A 13766-nucleotide genomic window follows, 5' to 3' on the forward strand; every position below is an offset into this window, starting at 1 on the left:
GAGGGGGGTGGGTGGGAAGGGGGAGGTAGTGGTAAGGGTGAGGGTGGGAAAAAACCGAAGTTAAAAACAAGCTTTAAATAAAAAAAAATTTGGGGATGGGGGGCTGGTTTGAGGGCAGGGACAAATAAATTGATTATTTCAACAAAAAATAAATTGTAATTTGAAGTTGAAAGAGAGTTTTGGAAAATGTTTTCCTTAAAATTTGAGAGGAAGTAATTTTTCTTAAATTAGAAAACAATGAGTTGATTTAGAAAATATTTAATCCAACCAAACATAAGAAAATTGAAAAATATTTTTTGAAAAATTGGTTCCAAACACACCATTAGTCAGAACAAAAAATCTAAAAAGAGTGTGGAGTCACATTTTCAACTATAATTATTATATGAGTAGATATATATGATATAAAGTAATAAGTTGATTTGTATCCTTTGAAGATAATCTACTTGAATAGTTTCAATTTATTTGCCGTATTTTTTCTCTACATTTCATGTTTTAAGAAGAGTGTCTTTGCTTTTCTTTTTTTTTAGTCAATTTTTAATTTCTATTTTTCATGTGACACATTTAAAATTGACATAATACATATATTGGATCCTAAACTTGGCTTTAAATTTTAATTTTGACCTCCAACTTTCATAATGCACAAACAGACACTTTAACTATCCAACTTTTAAATAAATAAACACATGAGTCCTACATGACACAATACACGTAGGACACCACGTAGGACAAAAAATGATATGTAGGACATATGTGTCTATTTGTTCAACTTTAATACAAGTTTAAGTGTCTATTTGTACACATCTTAAGTTAAAGGACATAAATGACACTTTGATACATTCTACTTATCTTAACTTTAATTAAGACTATTATAATATTAAAAAGCTCTTTTACTTTTTTCTTAAATTATATATCATGTTAAACTAGACAAATAAAATATAAATTGAACAAGACGAATAGCATAGAAGTGTAACTCATGAGAAGAGCCTTTCAAATAATATATAGGTAGACAAAGAAAAAGTCAAATACAAAAGCTAGCAATAACGCGGAATATTAATTTTGCAATTGGCAGCCAATAGTGACCAAAAAAACACTTCGATTTGCCTATAAATATTTGAGTAGCACATTTCTTCTTCTATCACCTTTAACATATATTGTTACTTTTTGGTATCATACATTATACACACTTTCCAAATGATGACTACTTTAAACAATTCTTTTGTTGCTATATTTTCTCTTCTCTTACTCTCTAGCATGCAATGTCATGCACAACTTTCTTCCACATTCTATGACAGCACGTGCTCTACGGCTCTCACCACTATCCGTACAAGCATAAGACAAGCAGTTTCAAGTGAATGTCGCATGACTGCATCCGTCATTCGTCTTCATTTTACTCAAGGGAGGAAAATCATGATCTGTCACACAAGATTTCATCAGTTTTTACTATTTTCAAGAACCAAGTGAATACATATTTCAAATGCACTAAATAGATTACACTCTTAATCTCACCACATGCAATATCCATATTTTAAAGAGAGTTAAAGCAATACCTCTATTGCCCACTATATTAACTATAGAGAGCCAAAGCAATACCTCTATTGCCCACTATATTAACTAACTATAATTAATATAGATTTCAATCACAGTCCACACAAATAACTCTAACTATACTCATTGTTTTTTCTCACAGCAAAGACTTGATGCGTTCCTTCATAGATTAGAAACAAATCTACAAGTTCACTAAAACCCAAGTTTTCACTAACAACACTTAGAGGATACACTCGATAACTCTATCAGGTCTCTTAAGGTTGTTGAAGGCTTGAGTTTTTCCAAGACAAAACACACCTTTTAATATTTTTGCTTTTAATGTCTTGACTAAGTTTTGTCATGTCAAATGAGGATATATTATCCTGTGAACAAAACAATTTAGTGTTGACTGATTGGTTTAGTACATTGTTCTCGTTTCTTATGCTCACCAACCACGCCATAGAGGACCATCCTTTATAGTTATCTATTTGACTTAAGATACCTGAATATAGTGATAGAGCCAGAATTTTCGCCAAGGATGTTCATAGTTTAGGACATGTAAAACAATAAACATTGCTAATCATCTATTTGGTTGACATTTTCATCTAGACGTAGTTGATTTTGATTTTGAGGCGCCAAACTTGTTTTGGCTACTCTAAAAAAATATTTTTCCAAACTCATTGAACTCCAAACTGAAATAGTAGTCAAGTATACCAAACTTATTAAACATCATCCACAATACACAAAATAGTTGGTCGATACTCAAATAACAAAGTAGCTTTTAAAATAAAACTTAAGATATTTTCAACACATGATAAGAAAGCTAAACTAAAGGAAAAAAATAATTAAGAAATATCGTTTCACGCTATAATGACGGTTGAGGAAGAAATGTACAATGATTAAAGCTTCCAATTTCTTAAAACTTGCAAATATGTATTGCCAACTCCGCTGAGTTTGCGCAATTTCGAGTTCGTGTGAGTGAGTTATGACCTTTGGTAGTTGGACTGTTGGAATAAGGAAAGTCCAATCCAGATTTTAGAAAGGTAGTTTGGTGTTTTCCTTACCCTTTTATTTTAATTTGTTTTGTTTATTAATTATCGGTCTAAACTGAACTTAGTCAGTTTACACTTTTGAAAAAAAAAGTTAGGGTTTTTAGAGAAGAGAAAATAATAGGAGAAAAGAGGAGAAAGACGAAGAACGTTCAAGATTCGTCAAGAGTCATCTAAATTAGCTTGTGGATTTCATCGGGTGGTGATCCCTACAATGTATGAGAAATTACATAGCGTTGGGTTAGTTCACACACGCGCAAAACATGATTTATTTCAGCGAACTTAAGTTCTTGAAAGCTTAGAAATTGAGTTCTTGATGGGCTTGTTGAAATTATTTTTGATATTTCTCATGTTTAGCTATCTAAAATCATTCCTAAATATCATAAGATCTTTCCTATCACATATCTAAAGTAGACATTCGGTACATTCTTTCCAACTTACACCTCATTTTTTTTACAATAGTTATTTATTTATTTTATGATTAATTATTAGTTTGTATCACATTTTCGTATTATATAATTTACTCACGTCTAATATTTGAATATGAATTCCGATGAAAAGATTCTTGAAAAAGGTAAAAAAATCATAGTTGAGATGGTTAATAGTATGACGAACTTTAGATCCACCACTAATAAAAAAAATGGTAGTTCTTCTAAATCTAAAAACAAAAGATCTAGTGTAGTAAGAGTGAATAGGGATGATTTTACACATGGTAATGATACTGGTTTTGATATTGATAGTAATTCTAGATTAGATCCTTATCATGAACATTTACAAAGAAGGTCCGGTAATTTTGATGAGGAATTGCCTAAAGATGATGAACATGATAATATTGATGATTATATTGATACACCTAATTTAGATGATGATGATGATGATGATGAAGATGAAATTGAGCTACCTATGGCTACTAGTACTCCTAGTCCCTCTCTTAGTCCCGCTCCCTTTAGTTGTCCTGCTTCCGTTTCCCCCGTACATTCTAGGACTAAGGTAGAACGTGCTAAAAAATCAGTTGTGTGACAATTTATGACACAAAATGAAGATAAAACACAAACTATTTATAATAAATATAAACATAGATTGAATAATAAAAATGTAGGAAAACAAGGTGGGATGAGACATTTGAGTAATCATTTAATGTCATGTTGTAAAAATGAATTTTTGCATGCTAAAGCGGTAACCGAATTGAAAAAGAATGGTACCCCCTTCCTGAAACTGTAGGAGTAGGCAACTATAATATGGTCTAATATGATACCCCTTACATGCTAAATCGTTCTAATATTTCTGGCTCTAGTTTACCACAGTCATATAATAGAGAAAAAGATCTTAAATAATTAGCTAAAATGATTGTTGTTATGGATTTGCCATTTAGTTTTGCTAAAAAATCCAGATTTATACAATATATACAAATTGTGTATAATTCACATTTTAAAGGTTTTACTAGAAATACAATTAAAATGACTCTATTTGATTATCAAACTCAGCCGTTTCAATATCTAGTTGTTTTATTATAATAATTGTAAAATAGCTATTACTTCTGATATGGGTCGTAGTGTAAACGGTAATGATTATTTGACTGTTACTTCACATTGAATTGATGAAAATTGAAGTATACAAAAAAGAATTTTAGGTTATAAATGTTGTCAACTGCAAAAAACTGGTTGTTATATAGCTCAAACAATTTTAGATATTTTATAAAATTATAAAATTTTTGATAAAATAAGAACTATCACCTTAGATAATGCTCCAAATAATACAGTTGCTGTTGAAATGCTGAGACCTTCTCTTTTCCCTGTTTATCATAATGATTTTCATATTAGGTGTGCTGAACATATATGTAATTTGATTGTTAGAGATGAAATACAAATGTATGATAATGGTTGCACAAAAGTTGAAAATGCATGTCATTTTATATTTAAATGTCAAGTTAAGTCTAGACGAAGAGATTTTCAAAATCGTTGTTTTGAATATAATCTTCCACCTAGAAAAATTTCAAAAAAGTGTCTACTAGATGGAATTCTTTATATGAAATGTTTGTAGTCGGTTATGAATATAGAAAACCTTTACAATGGTTTGAAATGCTCATAATTCAGATATGAATTTTAGACTTGATAATAGTAATTGGAATGACATACAATAACACATAGATTTCTTAAAAGTTTTTTATTTAACTATAAAAAAACTATCTCCACTTTATTATCCAAACATTTGCTCTATTTTACCTAATATTTTTGCAATTACTACTAAATTTTATAAATTTAAAAGTATACCAAGATTTGAGCAATCTATTAACAAAATGATTAAAAAATTTGAAAAATATTTTATTTCTTATTCCTCAAATTTATTTAACCGCTTGTTTGTTAAACCGTAATTACAAAGATGTAGGAGCATCTAGGGCGATTGAAAAAATATATTCTAATTTGGATATTGGTAGTGAAATATATGGAATACCTAGTTGTCAAGATGTTAAAGATAGTATTAAAACTGAAGCTAGAAAATTGTACGACTTATATAATTCTAATATAGATGTATCAAGTAACCAAGAACCTCAAAGTTCTAGGAATAGACTTAATGAAGATGATATTTAAATTTTCAAACTTTTAAAGTTTGAAATTTATATTTTCAAACTATTAAAGTTTAAAATTTAAATATTCAAACTTTAAAAGTTTAAAATTTAAATATTCAAAATTTTAAAGTTAAAAATTTAAACTAGAAATATAAAATTTTAAATTCAAATTCAAACTACTATTTAAATTATATCTTTATAGTTTGAAAGTTTGAATTTTACAAATTTTCAAACTTTAAAACTTAAAGTTTAAATGTTTGAAAAGTAAATAATTAACTTTAAAAGTTCGAAAAGTATAAATTTTTAACCTTAAATAATAAAAGCTTAGTAATTAATTGATTTTAATTTATTTTTTTAAAAAAAATGCATTTTCCCGGACTTTGGTCCGGTCCCGTACCAGTTCGCTAGCGGACCAAGACGGGTTACCATTCCTATCCGGAACTATCTGTACCGGTCCGTCCCGGTTCCAGTACGGTTCTGGGTTGTAGTTCCCAGTTCTGTGTCGATTCCGGTTAATCCCGGTCCGATAGTCCCGTTACCGGTTTCGCTGCCACCCTTCCTCCCACATCATACTCATTTCGAATTTGCTATGCATAAGCTCAGAAAATTCTTTGCACAAAGAATTATTAGCACTCCCAAAAATAATATCATCAATATAAATTTGAATGATAGGATTCCTAGAGGAGGATCCGTTAATAAACAGAGTGGTATCAATTTTTTCTCGGGTAAAACTATGATCAATCAAAAATTTTATGAGACGATCATACCACACATGAGGTGCGTGTTTAAGACCGTAGAGACCTTTTGAAAGTTTGGAAACATGATAGGGAAATAAACAGAGTGGTATCATATTTCTTGATATCAAGATATGGTCGGGAAATAAAAGATAATAATAATAATATATATATATATAAAGTATAAAAAATATCAAGGAATTTAATGTTGAAATTTTCTTGCTCAAGGGAGAAAAAATTCCGATTTGTCACATAATATTTTCCTCTGTTTTCACTATTTTCAAGCAACAAGTGAATATAGACTCCAAACACATATAAATATATTAAACTCTTAATTTCACCACCTATAAAAGCCCTATTAAAAAGAAAGCTAAATCAATAGTTTTATTACCCACTATATTAACTTAATCTTATTAATATATTATTAATATAGACTTCAATCACCCACTACACAGTTCACTTTAACTATGCTCATTATTTTTTCCTCACAACAGACTTGATGTGTTCCTGTATAGATTAGAAACGAATCTTACAACTTCACCTATCCAAGTATTCACTAACAACACTTAGAAGATACACTCGATAACTCTATTAGGTCCCTTTAGGCTGTTGAAAGCCTGAGTTCTTCAAAGACCAAATATACCTTTTAATATTTTTGCTTTTAATATCTTAACTAGGTTGTTTCATGTCTAATAAAGATATATTATCCTTTGAATATATTGTTCTCGTTTCTTGTGACCACCAACCACGTCAGAGAGGATCACCCTTTACAGTTGTTCACTATTTGACTTAAGTAACTTTAAGATACCTAATCACCTATGGGATCAGGTTGTAGGTTTATGAGTATCATCAAAATATCGAATTCTATCATTTTCCCCTTTTTGATGATGACAAACAAATGCTTTATTATTTATTTTCCATCAATATTTTCTAGCATTCATATTCCCCCTGTCACCTGTTAATTAGATTCCCCTGTCACCAATACCTTTCTTCCCTCTTTTAACATCATAAAAAGTTTAAGTAGTGAACATAAGCAAGATGTCGAGCAAAACAACAATGAATCCGTAGCCGAAAGGTAACACAAAAACGAGTAATTAAGAGAAGAATCAACATAGAAAAACAACAAGGGAAGATATCATCAATAAAACGAAAATATACACCATACTGACTGTAAATGAAACGAAAAACATAACAAAGTCAAAGAGCCACTGTCAAATACAAAAACAAAGAATCGGTAAGGACTATATGAAGGAGGGGGTTGGGAGATTTCAGGATCAGGTTAATGCGGGTGTTATGAGCGGGAAGAAGCTTTTGGGTTAGAGACTTTACCTCATCATTTAATTTGGCATTTGATTCAACCAACTTAATAATGTGAGCCTTCAGTGTTTTAACATTATCCTGCCCACATGTACTTGGACCTGGTCCCTGAGATTGTTCCTTCAAGCCTCATAATCTCCTATTCTTTTTCAGACAATTGGGTAATAAGATCTTTCATTTCCGTATTTAACACTTCTTGTTGTTGAAGAAGCTCGGAGACTTGAGACTTAGAGTAATACTCTTGTTGTTGAAGAAGCTCGGAGACTTGAGACTTAGACTTCACCTTTCCCCAATGAATTTACCCTCACTCAAGGTAGACATGGAGAGTGCCTATTTTATTATTCCAGCAACTCCTTTGTCAAGGGGCATATTGAAATGTTTGAAGACTAGGTTTAACAAATATCCATAGGCAATAACATGACAACTATCTTTGGCTGTCATAACCTAGTGGATATACTCCAGTATATTCCCAGGAAAATTCATGGATTCATTTTTGTCTAACAACTCCATGAGAAACAAGTCTGCTGAAAAAATCAGAGTACTTTGTGTACAAATTCAAAATACAATTGTTGTTCACTTTTTAGGATTTCTTCGAAATCTCGAATGACCTGAGATATTATACTTTGACAGCTTCTCAACACGGGGTTGTACGGGAGTAAAACTTCGATTGTGGAGTAGTTGACTCACCAATTTCACTTACTTTGCATACTTGAGTATAAAGAGAGGGCAACTCAGGCAAGGTTGAAGTATTAAACTCAAAATAATTGAAAGATTTGATTTCCGGAGCTATGAGTTCTTTGAAGAGAAAGTGGATTTCGACATGCTTAAGAACAAATGAAAGAGATTACGAAGAAATTGAGAGAGATTTAGGGTGTGTTTGGTATGAAGGAAAATGTCTTCAAAATATTTTTAAAAAAATAAAATTAACTTTTTTTAGGTGGGTGGGTGTTGGTTAGGGGGGAGGGGGTGAAGGCTCGGGGTGAAAAAATAAAAATTTGAAGTTGAAAATATTTTTAAAAACAAACTGAATATTTATTTTGAAGGGAAACCATATTTCTTAATTTTCAGGAAAATGAGTTGATTTGAAAAATATTTTCTAAAACTTTTGTCCCAACCAAACACGAGAAAATTAAAAAACATACCAAACACAACCTTAAGGATAATTTTTTTTGTAGAAGCTACATCATACACGTGGCAATTGACAATTACTTTGCACATTTCAAGCATTGTAAAGGGACAATATCATGTTGTTCCTTTTCTCTTTAGCCAAAAGAGATGAATTCATTCATGAATGCTAGACAAAAAACAAACGTAGGGTGATTATGAAATTAATAAGACAATGAAATTATTTTAGTAGTAATTAGAGCCAATGCTAGAAATTAAAATATGGCATCGAGGCAAAAATAAAAATTACAAAAAAGATATTTGAGACTTCTCGTGGGATAAGAATTTTTATATGGACCTAACTAAATAGAATCAATATTAATTATTTTCATAACTAAAAGCACGTGTTCAAAAACTAGTAAAATTATTGAAGGTGGCAAGCTTTCAAGAACAAAGTTGGATTACTTTTTTATCCTTTATTTAAAAATTATTTTTATAATATTTTTACCCAACAATACTTGTCCATTATTAATTTTACACACTTTTTAAGAATCTATAAATAGATGGTAATTTTACTATATTACCCTTTCAATATAATAATATAATGTCTTGAAAATAATATATTAGAGAAATTACTATAACTAATGATAAGGGTAAATCAAAAACTAAGTGTAAAATTATCCATTAATTTCATAAAATGAACAAATATAGTTGAATATTCCAAAATAATATACTGGACAACAAGGAAGGGAGTATGTACTAAAAAATTAAATTTTTATTGCAATAAATATTATTAGACCATTAAATATTTTATATTGAATTTTTTAGACGGAAATTAAATTTGTAACTTGGAGCTACCATTCTTTTTAATACTTATCGTGAATATACCGTATAAAAAAATATAATTTAAAAAATATAATTAAATGTGCTCAAGTGTTTCCCATTTCAATTTCCAAAGATGATTGAAACGTTGTATCTCTCAATGAGAATGGAAGAATAAAATAATATTTAAGTTTGTACCAAGAGTTCATATGCATGAAACTCTATTTTCATCTAGCTTAATTTTTTTCTTTCTGCTTTGTTATTAATTTCTTTTATTTATCTCATACTTTTAAAATCTGAAAATATGATGTAATACTCTTTAAGATCAAGAAAGATGTTTATTTGTTCTTTATACAATATCTTCTTTATTTCTATATTAGTTTTGTTTCAAGTAGCTCAAAAATCATGTTTTAAACAATAAATGATGTATTTATTTGTTTTTAATTTTGTATGCAACCTTTATTGCTTACCATATCACTTGTGTTATACGTTTTAACAGTTAAAAGGGTATTTATTTTCTATCAAGTTCAATAGTGAGTGCTATATATTTATTTTCAAGTTAATTGGATTGTTTATAATTTTTTCTTTGACTCTCCTCCAATTCAATCTCTTTTCCTTTTGATTTTTTCATTATAATTTTACTTAGATTCATTCTTTATATTATTCATTATGCACTCTATATACCCCCAAATTGAACTTTATACATACTTTAGTTTGCATGTCCATACATACTTTTTGTTAATTTTTAAGAATAGGTTATTGAAAATGAAAGAACTCGAGTTGCTTTTCCAATCATGTATTGAAGCAATTTTCAAGGTTACATAGAAACTTCTTTATTATATGAATCTAGAAATTTGTCATTTAAATTAGTCTTTACTTGTAAATTAGCTATTTTATCCTTTCGCAATATTTTTCTATATAAGAGATAAACGTGCGACACACATTTTTACAGACTAATATATTTTAAAATATATATAAATAGTATAGAGTACACGTGCAAAGTGTGTATCTAGAGACTATTTATTCATAAATATAAGTAGTTAATAAGATAAACATTAATTGTGCAGAATATAATCTTATTGGTCAAGTTTTATATTTGAAAAAAATATTGGAATTTGAAATCCTAAATTTTGGAGAATTCAGAAGTAGAAATTATGATTTGAAGTTGATATCCCTAAATGTATTCATTCATACACATTTCAGGGCACGTGAGAGAATAACTTGTTGTTCATCTTGTATTCCTAAGATACTTAGAACAAAACTTTGAAGAACTTGGTAAGAAATAATAAAGTTTAAAAAACATTTTCACAACTAGAAAATTAAAGCTAGTAGAGGAAATAGAATCAAAAACAGATTAGAAATAATATACGAAATATTTTTCTGAAAGAAGAAAATCAAGCCCACCGAATGCACAATGTCCCGTTAAGGAAATTATTCCTCTCAAGTACTTGATGTAATGTAATATATACTCTCAGGATAGAACGATCTTATTCACCGATATATCGCTATCGAAAATTACAGTGTCAACGCACCACTTAATGGCAGTAAAGTACACTTAGAATACTAGATTTAGTAGTAGTAGAAGTCAAGAAAATTCTGTTCTAAAATGAGAGGAAATCCAACAATTTATAGAAAACAAAGGGTAGTGTGAAAAAGTTCATATTGTGCATTACCGTAAATGTCACAAACCTTTGGAAAAGTCACAGTCTTTCGAAAAGGTCATCACCTTTCATAAAAGTCATATCTTTTCATAAAAGTCGTAACTCTTCATAAAAATTGCAACTCTTCATAAAATTCACAACTCTTAATAAAAGTCGCAACTCTTCATTTTCTATTCAGACCTTTAAAACCCAACAATCCCCCGCATGAATGGAGAATAACTCCAAGATAAAGAAACAGACCAGTATGTTTACTTGACAATCAATAATTAATTGCATCTGGATAAGTAGGTTTCCCCTTATATTTTTCTTAGTGAAATTATGTCGAATATACTCGATCAATCAACAGATGAAATTTCTTTGAACAGTCAAGCTTTGGTGTATATCTAGATAACCATATGTCACAAAATTAACCCTTTACGATTTATGGTTCTTACGGTTGTGTTCGTTTCATCTATGAACACCTCCTCGTTTCATAAGTGTATAGAGAATAGACTTCTGACAATAATTCTGTCTGAAGATGCTTACACTCACACTATGTCTATATGACAAGAATTTCTGTTATATATCATGATCCATGCCCTACCTATTGCATCTTTACTATCAAAGTGTATGCATACTGATGCAATGGTTTGGACCAAAAAGAATATCTATTAAGAAATTTTAGAGTCTTTCAACTTATTCACCGACCTTATCTAGAGCACCTAGCTCACATATCATTGTAGAGCTAGCGATACATGTTATTTTTGGATGATTTCCAAGAGACTGCTCCTCTACTAAGATTAAATACATATCCACTCGTAGATTTAACTTTATTTGTTCGGTGATCCAATTTGTATCACTATATTCTTTCAGTACTGCTGGAGTTGTAAAAATACAAGATGTAGTTTTGAGTATTACTTAAGTACTCCAAAACTCTTTTTATTGTCATCCAATAAGTTCGATTGGAATTACTAGGAAAACGACTCAATTGATTAATAACACATGATATATCTGATCGCACACTCTTGGTGATCTATATCATACTTCTGAATAATCTAGCATAATCCAATTGTGAGTCACTTTCGCCTTCACTCTTTTGAAAGAAAAAGCTCACATTTATTAGAGATTTGGCTATACTGAAATCCAAGCACTTGAACTAATCAAGTAACTTTTCAATGCAATGATACCGTGACAATTTTAAACATTATGAAAATCTAAGGATTCTTATACCAAGATTGCATTAGAAACTCCAAAAATTTTCATATTAAACTTGTTTGCTAGCATACATTTATAGCATTTATGTCATTAGTGTCTCTATTGATGATCAACATATCACCAATACACCAAAAAATAATGACTTTGTAATTTTAATGTGAACGCATTTATCATTTCCATAATTCTTAAATCTATAACATGGTCTGGTCAAATTTCTTATGTCATTGTTTGGGTGCTTTCTTTAGTCCATAATGTGACAATTTCGCCTACTTTCTTTTCTTTACTAGGAACCACAAAACTCTTAGGTTGTTTAATGCTTTATGCTTTTTATATGCTCGTGATCAACGACACTAGCCTACAGTCTGAGTGTGTGCGAATCGAAATTAGTTTAGTAACCCAATCACGGGTTGGGATCGTGTCACAAGGGAGTGGTAGTGAAAGTAGTAGCTACTTAGAATTCCGTTCTAAATAGTAGTAGTTTAAGACATTTTTGAAGATTAAAACAAAACAAGTTTAATTTGTGACACTAAAGTGTCAAATATCAAAAAAAGTTTTTGTCACAAGTAGTAGAATGCAATAAAATAAAAGGAAAACAAGTACGGGAGAGAGTTCATGGGGTTTGATCACTATATCTGAAGATAAAAGTGGTGGGTACATACTTTCGGTAGCTAATTTCTCAAGACAATGGTTACTAGGCTACACTTTAGGTGAAAGAAAATTCTCTCTCGGGCAACTTACTCCATATCAAATGGGTTCCTCTCGAACACCCATTCGTCTAAACGATTCAGCCTATGCCTTATCCACACTCGCTCTTTCGATGGGAGTGCTTGGATATAGGACTAGAGCTCACCTTGTCGGGCAAAACCTCATGTCGACCTACTCCTTAGGAGATCAGTTTAGTGGTCTTAGTTTCACGACCTCTCTCGTGCAAGCCAAAAACACATGGGTTGTTTTGTATTTGCAATTACAAACCCATTAGACTAAACCACAACTACTATGTGAAATCACCATTAAAATGCAATCTAAACTACAAGCAAGAAAGACCCAACAAATTAATCAACTCATAATTGCTAAATCATACCATAAAAATGGTGATTTTGAGCCACACATCAAACAATAATTAAATATACTTAAAATAATTAATAAATCAAGTGGGTATAAAAGATTAAACAATAAAAGTAGTAAAGGAAAGTAAATGGAGAAGACCCCTACCAAAATTGGAAGAAAAACTTCTTTCTTCAAGCTTCCCCAAAACCCTCTACAAACTTGATAGAAAACTTCAGAACAAAGTTTCTAAAATAAAATATCAAATGTAGAATGTTTCACTCTCTAATTTTCTATATATACCATAATAAAAGAGTTCATCATTGATAGACTTCAGAATTGTGCTGGCAAATCTTTTTGGTGCAGTAAGTCGTGCGAATCGTCCTTCGTTCAGTTATCGCCGCTCGCACCTTGCCTTCATTGTCTATGTGTTCTGAATCGATGGCGATAATCTTCTGCTTCTTGGAAATGATCGGCGATGCGCCGACTGATTGTTTCAGGGTGCACTTACTGTAACAGAAGGCGAAATTTTGCTATACGATGGATCGCCGAGCGTGATTAGCGATGCGCACCTTTGCATCATCAACTCTTTTTTTCCATTTTGCTTTTGTTTTGTGCCTAAGTGTCTATGCTCCTACCAAATCCTCAAATATATGAAATTTAAGAGTTTTAATCAGATATTGAGATAAAATAAACAATCGAGAACACTATTTGCATCAAAGTAAGGCCCTAGATGAGTCCAATTCGAGGA

General features: G+C 30.6%; 1 long non-coding RNA gene across 1 annotated transcript; it reads right to left on the minus strand.

Annotated features, from left to right (window-relative positions):
• Positions 1-1038: 1038 nt before the first annotated feature.
• LOC107004273 lies at positions 1039-8055 on the minus strand. The gene is made up of 3 exons (XR_001454713.2): positions 7203-8055; positions 4307-4365; positions 1039-1412 (listed from the first exon to the last, which is right to left on the minus strand). It is a non-coding gene; the product is annotated as an uncharacterized LOC107004273 (long non-coding RNA).
• Between the last annotated feature and the right edge of the window lie 5711 nt (positions 8056-13766).

This window comes from Solanum pennellii, chromosome 11, assembly GCF_001406875.1.
Source record: "Solanum pennellii chromosome 11, SPENNV200".
Classification (NCBI taxonomy): domain Eukaryota; kingdom Viridiplantae; phylum Streptophyta; class Magnoliopsida; order Solanales; family Solanaceae; genus Solanum; species Solanum pennellii.